The sequence below is a fragment of the Lepus europaeus genome, unplaced genomic scaffold (assembly GCF_033115175.1).
Source record: "Lepus europaeus isolate LE1 unplaced genomic scaffold, mLepTim1.pri SCAFFOLD_28, whole genome shotgun sequence".
Lineage (NCBI taxonomy): Eukaryota > Metazoa > Chordata > Mammalia > Lagomorpha > Leporidae > Lepus > Lepus europaeus.
In genome coordinates, this window is record NW_026909158.1 from 1,910,908 (window position 1) to 1,921,432 (window position 10,525).

The window sequence follows — 10,525 nt, forward strand, 5'->3', positions numbered from 1 at the left end:
CTGTTGAGTTTTGGCTAACTCAATCCGAAACATTGTGAAAGCCTGTGTGTTTGTGTTTTCTGGATATTATTGATGGACTGTATTGTTTTGAATGTTTTTATCAGGCAACATTTAATTTTGCACCTCAGAAACATTAATTGCACTTGCCTAACGAAAAGACTTTGCTTTTCTCCAAAACCATTTCTACTGTGATTCTCTCGGTCCATTGCATACGAATTCCACACCAGTTTGTCCAGATATGACTGGATGAAACCGGAAATATCCGGTTGTGTTTTGGCTAACTCAATCCCAGATATTGCTACAGCCTCTGTGTTTTTGTATTCCTGATATTATCCACGGACTTTATTGTTTTGAATGTTTTTTATCGGGGAACATTTAATTTTGTGCTTGGAATCGGTAATTGGTTCCACATGGAGACACCAGCACTACACATTCGTATTTTCTAGGGAGAAAGCTAGAGGAACTGTGGCAAACAAACATGATATTTCTGTTTGTATTGATGACATTTTATGCACTTGCCTAACGAAAAGACTTTGCTTTTCTCCAAAACCATTTTACTGTGATTTTCTCGGTCCATTGCATACGAATTCCACACCAGTTTGTCCGGATATGACTGAATGAAACAAGAAATATCCGGTTGTGTTTTGGCTAACTCAATCCAAAATATTGTGAAAGCCTCTGTGTTTGTGTTTTCTTGATATTATCGATGGACTTTATTGTTTTGAATGTTTTTTATCAGGGAACATTTAATTTTCTACCGTTGAAACACTCATTGGTTCATCAAGGGGACACCAGCTCCACACATTCGTATTTTCTAGATAGAAAGCTAGAGGAAGTTCGGCAAACAAACATGATATTTCTGTTTGTATAGATGACATTTTATGGACTTGCCTAAAGAAAAGAGTTTGCTTTTCTCCACAACCATTTTTACTGTGATTTTCTCGGTCCATTGCATACAAATTCCACACCAGTTTGTCCAGATATGACTGGATGAAACCGGAAATATCCGGTTGTGTTTTGGCTAACTCAATGCCAGATATTGCTACAGCCTCTGTGTTTTTGTATTCCTGATATTTTCCACGGACTTTATTGTTTTGAATGGTTTTTATCAGGGAACATTTAATTTTGTGCTTGGAATCACTAATTGGTTCCACATGGAGACACCAGCGCTACACATTCGTATTTTCTAGGGAGAAAGCTACTGGGACTGCGGCAAACAAACATGATATATCTGTTTGTATAGATGACATTTCATGCACTTGCCTAACGAAAAGACTTTGCTTTTCTCCAAAACCATTTTTACTGTGATTTTCTCAGTGCATTGCATAGAAATTACACACCACTTTGTCCGGATATGACCTTAATGAAAGTGAAAAAGTATCCGGATTTGTTTTGGCTAACTCAATCCCAGCTATTAATACAGCCTCAGTGTGTGTGTTTTCTGGATATTATCAACGGACTTTATTGTTTTGAATGTTTTTTATCGGAGAACATTTTATTTTAAGCTTGGATACAGTAATTGGTTCCACATGGAGACACCAGCTCTACACATTCGTATTTCTAGGGAGAAAGCTAGAGGAACTGTGACAAATAAACATGATATTTCTGTTTGTATTGATGACATTTTATGCACTTGCCTAACGAAAAGACTTTGCTCTTCTCCAAAGTCATTTTTACTGTGGTTTTCTCAATCCATTGCATACGAATTCCACACCAGTTTGTCCGGATATGACTTAATGAAACAGAAATATACTGTTGAGTTTTGGCTAACTCAATCCGAAACATTGTGAAAGCCTGTGTGTTTGTGTTTTCTGGATATTATTGATGGACTGTATTGTTTTGAATGTTTTTATCAGGCAACATTTAATTTTGCACCTCAGAAACACTAATTGCACTTGCCTAACGAAAAGACTTTGCTTTTCTCCAAAACCATTTCTACTGTGATTCTCTCGGTCCATTGCATACGAATTCCACACCAGTTTGTCCAGATATGACTGGATGAAACCGGAAATATCCGGTTGTGTTTTGGCTAACTCAATCCCAGATATTGCTACAGCCTCTGTGTTTTTGTATTCCTGATATTATCCACGGACTTTATTGTTTTGAATGTTTTTTATCGGGGAACATTTAATTTTGTGCTTGGAATCGGTAATTGGTTCCACATGGAGACACCAGCACTACACATTCGTATTTTCTAGGGAGAAAGCTAGAGGAACTGTGGCAAACAAACATGATATTTCTGTTTGTATAGATGACATTTTATGCACTTGCCTAACGAAAAGACTTTGCTTTTCTCCAAAACCATTTTACTGTGATTTTCTCGGTCCATTGCATACGAATTCCACACCAGTTTGTCCGGATATGACTGGATGAAACAAGAAATATCCGGTTGTGTTTTGGCTAACTCAATCCAAAATATTGTGAAAGCCTCTGTGTTTGTGTTTTCTTGATATTATCGATGGACTTTATTGTTTTGAATGTTTTTTATCAGGGAACATTTAATTTTCTACCGTTGAAACACTCATTGGTTCATCAAGGGGACACCAGCTCCACACATTCGTATTTTCTAGATAGAAAGCTAGAGGAAGTTCGGCAAACAAACATGATATTTCTGTTTGTATAGATGACATTTTATGGACTTGCCTAAAGAAAAGAGTTTGCTTTTCTCCACAACCATTTTTACTGTGATTTTCTCGGTCCATTGCATACAAATTCCACACCAGTTTGTCCAGATATGACTGGATGAAACCGGAAATATCCGGTTGTGTTTTGGCTAACTCAATGCCAGATATTGCTACAGCCTCTCTGTTTTTGTATTCCTGATATTTTCCACGGACTTTATTGTTTTGAATGGTTTTTATCAGGGAACATTTAATTTTGTGCTTGGAATCACTAATTGGTTCCACATGGAGACACCAGCGCTACACATTCGTATTTTCTAGGGAGAAAGCTACTGGGACTGCGGCAAACAAACATGATATATCTGTTTGTATAGATGACATTTCATGCACTTGCCTAACGAAAAGACTTTGCTTTTCTCCAAAACCATTTTTACTGTGATTTTCTCAGTGCATTGCATAGAAATTACACACCACTTTGTCCGGATATGACCTTAATGAAAGTGAAAAAGTATCCGGATTTGTTTTGGCTAACTCAATCCCAGCTTTTAATACAGCCTCAGTGTGTGTGTTTTCTGGATATTATCAATGGACTTTATTGTTTTGAATGTTTTTTATCGGAGAACATTTTATTTTAAGCTTGGATACAGTAATTGGTTCCACATGGAGACACCAGCTCTACACATTCGTATTTCTAGGGAGAAAGCTAGAGGAACTGTGACAAATAAACATGATATTTCTGTTTGTATTGATGACATTTTATGCACTTGCCTAACGAAAAGACTTTGCTCTTCTCCAAAGTCATTTTTACTGTGGTTTTCTCAATCCATTGCATACGAATTCCACACCAGTTTGTCCGGATATGATTCGATGAAACAGAAATATACTGTTGAGTTTTGGCTAACTCAATCCGAAACATTGTGAAAGCCTGTGTGTTTGTGTTTTCTGGATATTATTGATGGGCTGTATTGTTTTGAATGTTTTTATCAGGCAACATTTAATTTTGCACCTCAGAAACACTAATTGCACTTGCCTAACGAAAAGACTTTGCTTTTCTCCAAAACCATTTCTACTGTGATTCTCTCGGTCCATTGCATACGAATTCCACACCAGTTTGTCCAGATATGACTGGATGAAACCGGAAATATCCGGTTGTGTTTTGGCTAACTCAATCCCAGATATTGCTACAGCCTCTGTGTTTTTGTATTCCTGATATTATCCACGGACTTTATTGTTTTGAATGTTTTTTATCGGGGAACATTTAATTTTGTGCTTGGAATCGGTAATTGGTTCCACATGGAGACACCAGCACTACACATTCGTATTTTCTAGGGAGAAAGCTAGAGGAACTGTGGCAAACAAACATGATATTTCTGTTTGTATAGATGACATTTTATGCACTTGCCTAACGAAAAGACTTTGCTTTTCTCCAAAACCATTTTACTGTGATTTTCTCGGTCCATTGCATACGAATTCCACACCAGTTTGTCCGGATATGACTGGATGAAACAAGAAATATCCGGTTGTGTTTTGGCTAACTCAATCCAAAATATTGTGAAAGCCTCTGTGTTTGTGTTTTCTTGATATTATCGATGGACTTTATTGTTTTGAATGTTTTTTATCAGGGAACATTTAATTTTCTACCGTTGAAACACTCATTGGTTCATCAAGGGGACACCAGCTCCACACATTCGTATTTTCTAGATAGAAAGCTAGAGGAAGTTCGGCAAACAAACATGATATTTCTGTTTGTATAGATGACATTTTATGGACTTGCCTAAAGAAAAGAGTTTGCTTTTCTCCACAACCATTTTTACTGTGATTTTCTCGGTCCATTGCGTACAAATTCCACACCAGTTTGTCCAGATATGACTGGATGAAACCGGAAATATCCGGTTGTGTTTTGGCTAACTCAATGCCAGATATTGCTACAGCCTCTCTGTTTTTGTATTCCTGATATTTTCCACGGACTTTATTGTTTTGAATGGTTTTTATCAGGGAACATTTAATTTTGTGCTTGGAATCACTAATTGGTTCCACATGGAGACACCAGCGCTACACATTCGTATTTTCTAGGGAGAAAGCTACTGGGACTGCGGCAAACAAACATGATATATCTGTTTGTATAGATGACATTTCATGCACTTGCCTAACGAAAAGACTTTGCTTTTCTCCAAAACCATTTTTACTGTGATTTTCTCAGTGCATTGCATAGAAATTACACACCACTTTGTCCGGATATGACCTTAATGAAAGTGAAAAAGTATCCGGATTTGTTTTGGCTAACTCAATCCCAGCTTTTAATACAGCCTCAGTGTGTGTGTTTTCTGGATATTATCAATGGACTTTATTGTTTTGAATGTTTTTTATCGGAGAACATTTTATTTTAAGCTTGGATACAGTAATTGGTTCCACATGGAGACACCAGCTCTACACATTCGTATTTCTAGGGAGAAAGCTAGAGGAACTGTGACAAATAAACATGATATTTCTGTTTGTATTGATGACATTTTATGCACTTGCCTAACGAAAAGACTTTGCTCTTCTCCAAAGTCATTTTTACTGTGGTTTTCTCAATCCATTGCATACGAATTCCACACCAGTTTGTCCGGATATGATTCGATGAAACAGAAATATACTGTTGAGTTTTGGCTAACTCAATCCGAAACATTGTGAAAGCCTGTGTGTTTGTGTTTTCTGGATATTATTGATGGGCTGTATTGTTTTGAATGTTTTTATCAGGCAACATTTAATTTTGCACCTCAGAAACACTAATTGCACTTGCCTAACGAAAAGACTTTGCTTTTCTCCAAAACCATTTCTACTGTGATTCTCTCGGTCCATTGCATACGAATTCCACACCAGTTTGTCCAGATATGACTGGATGAAACCGGAAATATCCGGTTGTGTTTTGGCTAACTCAATCCCAGATATTGCTACAGCCTCTGTGTTTTTGTATTCCTGATATTATCCACGGACTTTATTGTTTTGAATGTTTTTTATCGGGGAACATTTAATTTTGTGCTTGGAATCGGTAATTGGTTCCACATGGAGACACCAGCACTACACATTCGTATTTTCTAGGGAGAAAGCTAGAGGAACTGTGGCAAACAAACATGATATTTCTGTTTGTATAGATGACATTTTATGCACTTGCCTAACGAAAAGACTTTGCTTTTCTCCAAAACCATTTTACTGTGATTTTCTCGGTCCATTGCATACGAATTCCACACCAGTTTGTCCGGATATGACTGGATGAAACAAGAAATATCCGGTTGTGTTTTGGCTAACTCAATCCAAAATATTGTGAAAGCCTCTGTGTTTGTGTTTTCTTGATATTATCGATGGACTTTATTGTTTTGAATGTTTTTTATCAGGGAACATTTAATTTTCTACCGTTGAAACACTCATTGGTTCATCAAGGGGACACCAGCTCCACACATTCGTATTTTCTAGATAGAAAGCTAGAGGAAGTTCGGCAAACAAACATGATATTTCTGTTTGTATAGATGACATTTTATGGACTTGCCTAAAGAAAAGAGTTTGCTTTTCTCCACAACCATTTTTACTGTGATTTTCTCGGTCCATTGCGTACAAATTCCACACCAGTTTGTCCAGATATGACTGGATGAAACCGGAAATATCCGGTTGTGTTTTGGCTAACTCAATGCCAGATATTGCTACAGCCTCTGTGTTTTTGTATTCCTGATATTTTCCACGGACTTTATTGTTTTGAATGTTTTTTATCAGGGAACATTTAATTTTGTGCTTGGAATCACTAATTGGTTCCACATGGAGACACCAGCGCTACACATTCGTATTTTCTAGGGAGAAAGCTACTGGGACTGCGGCAAACAAACATGATATATCTGTTTGTATAGATGACATTTCATGCACTTGCCTAACGAAAAGACTTTGCTTTTCTCCAAAACCATTTTTACTGTGATTTTCTCAGTGCATTGCATAGAAATTACACACCACTTTGTCCGGATATGACCTTAATGAAAGTGAAAAAGTATCCGGATTTGTTTTGGCTAACTCAATCCCAGCTATTAATACAGCCTCAGTGTGTGTGTTTTCTGGATATTATCCACGGACTTTATTGTTTTGAATGTTTTTTATCGGAGAACATTTTATTTTAAGCTTGGATACAGTAATTGGTTCCACATGGAGACACCAGCTCTACACCTTCGTATTTCTAGGGAGAAAGCTAGAGGAACTGTGACAAATAAACATGATATTTCTGTTTGTATTGATGGCATTTTATGCACTTGCCTAACGAAAAGACTTTGCTCTTCTCCAAAATCATTTTTACTGTGATTTTCTCAATCCATTGCATACGAATTCCACACCAGTTTGTCCGGATATGATTCGATGAAACAGAAATATACTGTTGAGTTTTGGCTAACTCAATCCGAAACATTGTGAAAGCCTGTGTGTTTGTGTTTTCTGGATATTATTGATGGGCTGTATTGTTTTGAATGTTTTTATCAGGCAACATTTAATTTTGCACCTCAGAAACACTAATTGCACTTGCCTAACGAAAAGACTTTGCTTTTCTCCAAAACCATTTCTACTGTGATTCTCTCGGTCCATTGCATACGAATTCCATACCAGTTTGTCCAGATATGACTGGATGAAACCGGAAATATCCGGTTGTGTTTTGGCTAACTCAATCCCAGATATTGCTACAGCCTCTGTGTTTTTGTATTCCTGATATTATCCACGGACTTTATTGTTTTGAATGTTTTTTATCGGGGAACATTTAATTTTGTGCTTGGAATCGGTAATTGGTTCTACATGGAGACACCAGCACTACACATTCGTATTTTCTAGGGAGAAAGCTAGAGGAACTGTGGCAAACAAACATGATATTTCTGTTTGTATAGATGACATTTTATGCACTTGCCTAACGAAAAGACTTTGCTTTTCTCCAAAACCATTTTACTGTGATTTTCTCGGTCCATTGCATACGAATTCCACACCAGTTTGTCCGGATATGACTGGATGAAACAAGAAATATCCGGTTGTGTTTTGGCTAACTCAATCCAAAATATTGTGAAAGCCTCTGTGTTTGTGTTTTCTTGATATTATCGATGGACTTTATTGTTTTGAATGTTTTTTATCAGGGAACATTTAATTTTCTACCGTTGAAACACTCATTGGTTCATCAAGGGGACACCAGCTCCACACATTCGTATTTTCTAGATAGAAAGCTAGAGGAAGTTCGGCAAACAAACATGATATTTCTGTTTGTATAGATGACATTTTATGGACTTGCCTAAAGAAAAGAGTTTGCTTTTCTCCACAACCATTTTTACTGTGATTTTCTCGGTCCATTGCGTACAAATTCCACACCAGTTTGTCCAGATATGACTGGATGAAACCGGAAATATCCGGTTGTGTTTTGGCTAACTCAATGCCAGATATTGCTACAGCCTCTGTGTTTTTGTATTCCTGATATTTTCCACGGACTTTATTGTTTTGAATGTTTTTTATCAGGGAACATTTAATTTTGTGCTTGGAATCACTAATTGGTTCCACATGGAGACACCAGCGCTACACATTCGTATTTTCTAGGGAGAAAGCTACTGGGACTGCGGCAAACAAACATGATATATCTGTTTGTATAGATGACATTTCATGCACTTGCCTAACGAAAAGACTTTGCTTTTCTCCAAAACCATTTTTACTGTGATTTTCTCAGTGCATTGCATAGAAATTACACACCACTTTGTCCGGATATGACCTTAATGAAAGTGAAAAAGTATCCGGATTTGTTTTGGCTAACTCAATCCCAGCTATTAATACAGCCTCAGTGTGTGTGTTTTCTGGATATTATCCACGGACTTTATTGTTTTGAATGTTTTTTATCGGAGAACATTTTATTTTAAGCTTGGATACAGTAATTGGTTCCACATGGAGACACCAGCTCTACACATTCGTATTTCTAGGGAGAAAGCTAGAGGAACTGTGACAAATAAACATGATATTTCTGTTTGTATTGATGGCATTTTATGCACTTGCCTAACGAAAAGACTTTGCTCTTCTCCAAAATCATTTTTACTGTGATTTTCTCAATCCATTGCATACGAATTCCACACCAGTTTGTCCGGATATGATTCGATGAAACAGAAATATACTGTTGAGTTTTGGCTAACTCAATCCGAAACATTGTGAAAGCCTGTGTGTTTGTGTTTTCTGGATATTATTGATGGGCTGTATTGTTTTGAATGTTTTTATCAGGCAACATTTAATTTTGCACCTCAGAAACACTAATTGCACTTGCCTAACGAAAAGACTTTGCTTTTCTCCAAAACCATTTCTACTGTGATTCTCTCGGTCCATTGCATACGAATTCCATACCAGTTTGTCCAGATATGACTGGATGAAACCGGAAATATCCGGTTGTGTTTTGGCTAACTCAATCCCAGATATTGCTACAGCCTCTGTGTTTTTGTATTCCTGATATTATCCACGGACTTTATTGTTTTGAATGTTTTTTATCGGGGAACATTTAATTTTGTGCTTGGAATCGGTAATTGGTTCTACATGGAGACACCAGCACTACACATTCGTATTTTCTAGGGAGAAAGCTAGAGGAACTGTGGCAAACAAACATGATATTTCTGTTTGTATAGATGACATTTTATGCACTTGCCTAACGAAAAGACTTTGCTTTTCTCCAAAACCATTTTACTGTGATTTTCTCGGTCCATTGCATACGAATTCCACACCAGTTTGTCCGGATATGACTGGATGAAACAAGAAATATCCGGTTGTGTTTTGGCTAACTCAATCCAAAATATTGTGAAAGCCTCTGTGTTTGTGTTTTCTTGATATTATCGATGGACTTTATTGTTTTGAATGTTTTTTATCAGGGAACATTTAATTTTCTACCGTTGAAACACTCATTGGTTCATCAAGGGGACACCAGCTCCACACATTCGTATTTTCTAGATAGAAAGCTAGAGGAAGTTCGGCAAACAAACATGATATTTCTGTTTGTATAGATGACATTTTATGGACTTGCCTAAAGAAAAGAGTTTGCTTTTCTCCACAACCATTTTTACTGTGATTTTCTCGGTCCATTGCATACAAATTCCACACCAGTTTGTCCAGATATGACTGGATGAAACCGGAAATATCCGGTTGTGTTTTGGCTAACTCAATGCCAGATATTGCTACAGCCTCTGTGTTTTTGTATTCCTGATATTTTCCACGGACTTTATTGTTTTGAATGTTTTTTATCAGGGAACATTTAATTTTGTGCTTGGAATCACTAATTGGTTCCACATGGAGACACCAGCGCTACACATTCGTATTTTCTAGGGAGAAAGCTACTGGGACTGCGGCAAACAAACATGATATATCTGTTTATATAGATGACATTTCATGCACTTGCCTAACGAAAAGACTTTGCTTTTCTCCAAAACCATTTTTACTGTGATTTTCTCAGTGCATTGCATAGAAATTACACACCACTTTGTCCGGATATGACCTTAATGAAAGTGAAAAAGTATCCGGATTTGTTTTGGCTAACTCAATCCCAGCTATTAATACAGCCTCAGTGTGTGTGTTTTCTGGATATTATCAACGGACTTTATTGTTTTGAATGTTTTTTATCGGAGAACATTTTATTTTAAGCTTGGATACAGTAATTGGTTCCACATGGAGACACCAGCTCTACACATTCGTATTTCTAGGGAGAAAGCCAGAGGAACTGTGACAAATAAACATGATATTTCTGATTGTATTGATGACATTTTATGCACTTGCCTAACGAAAAGACTTTGCTCTTCTCCAAAATCATTTTTACTGTGATTTTCTCAATCCATTGCATACGAATTCCACACCAGTTTGTCCGGATATGATTCGATGAAACAGAAATATACTGTTGAGTTTTG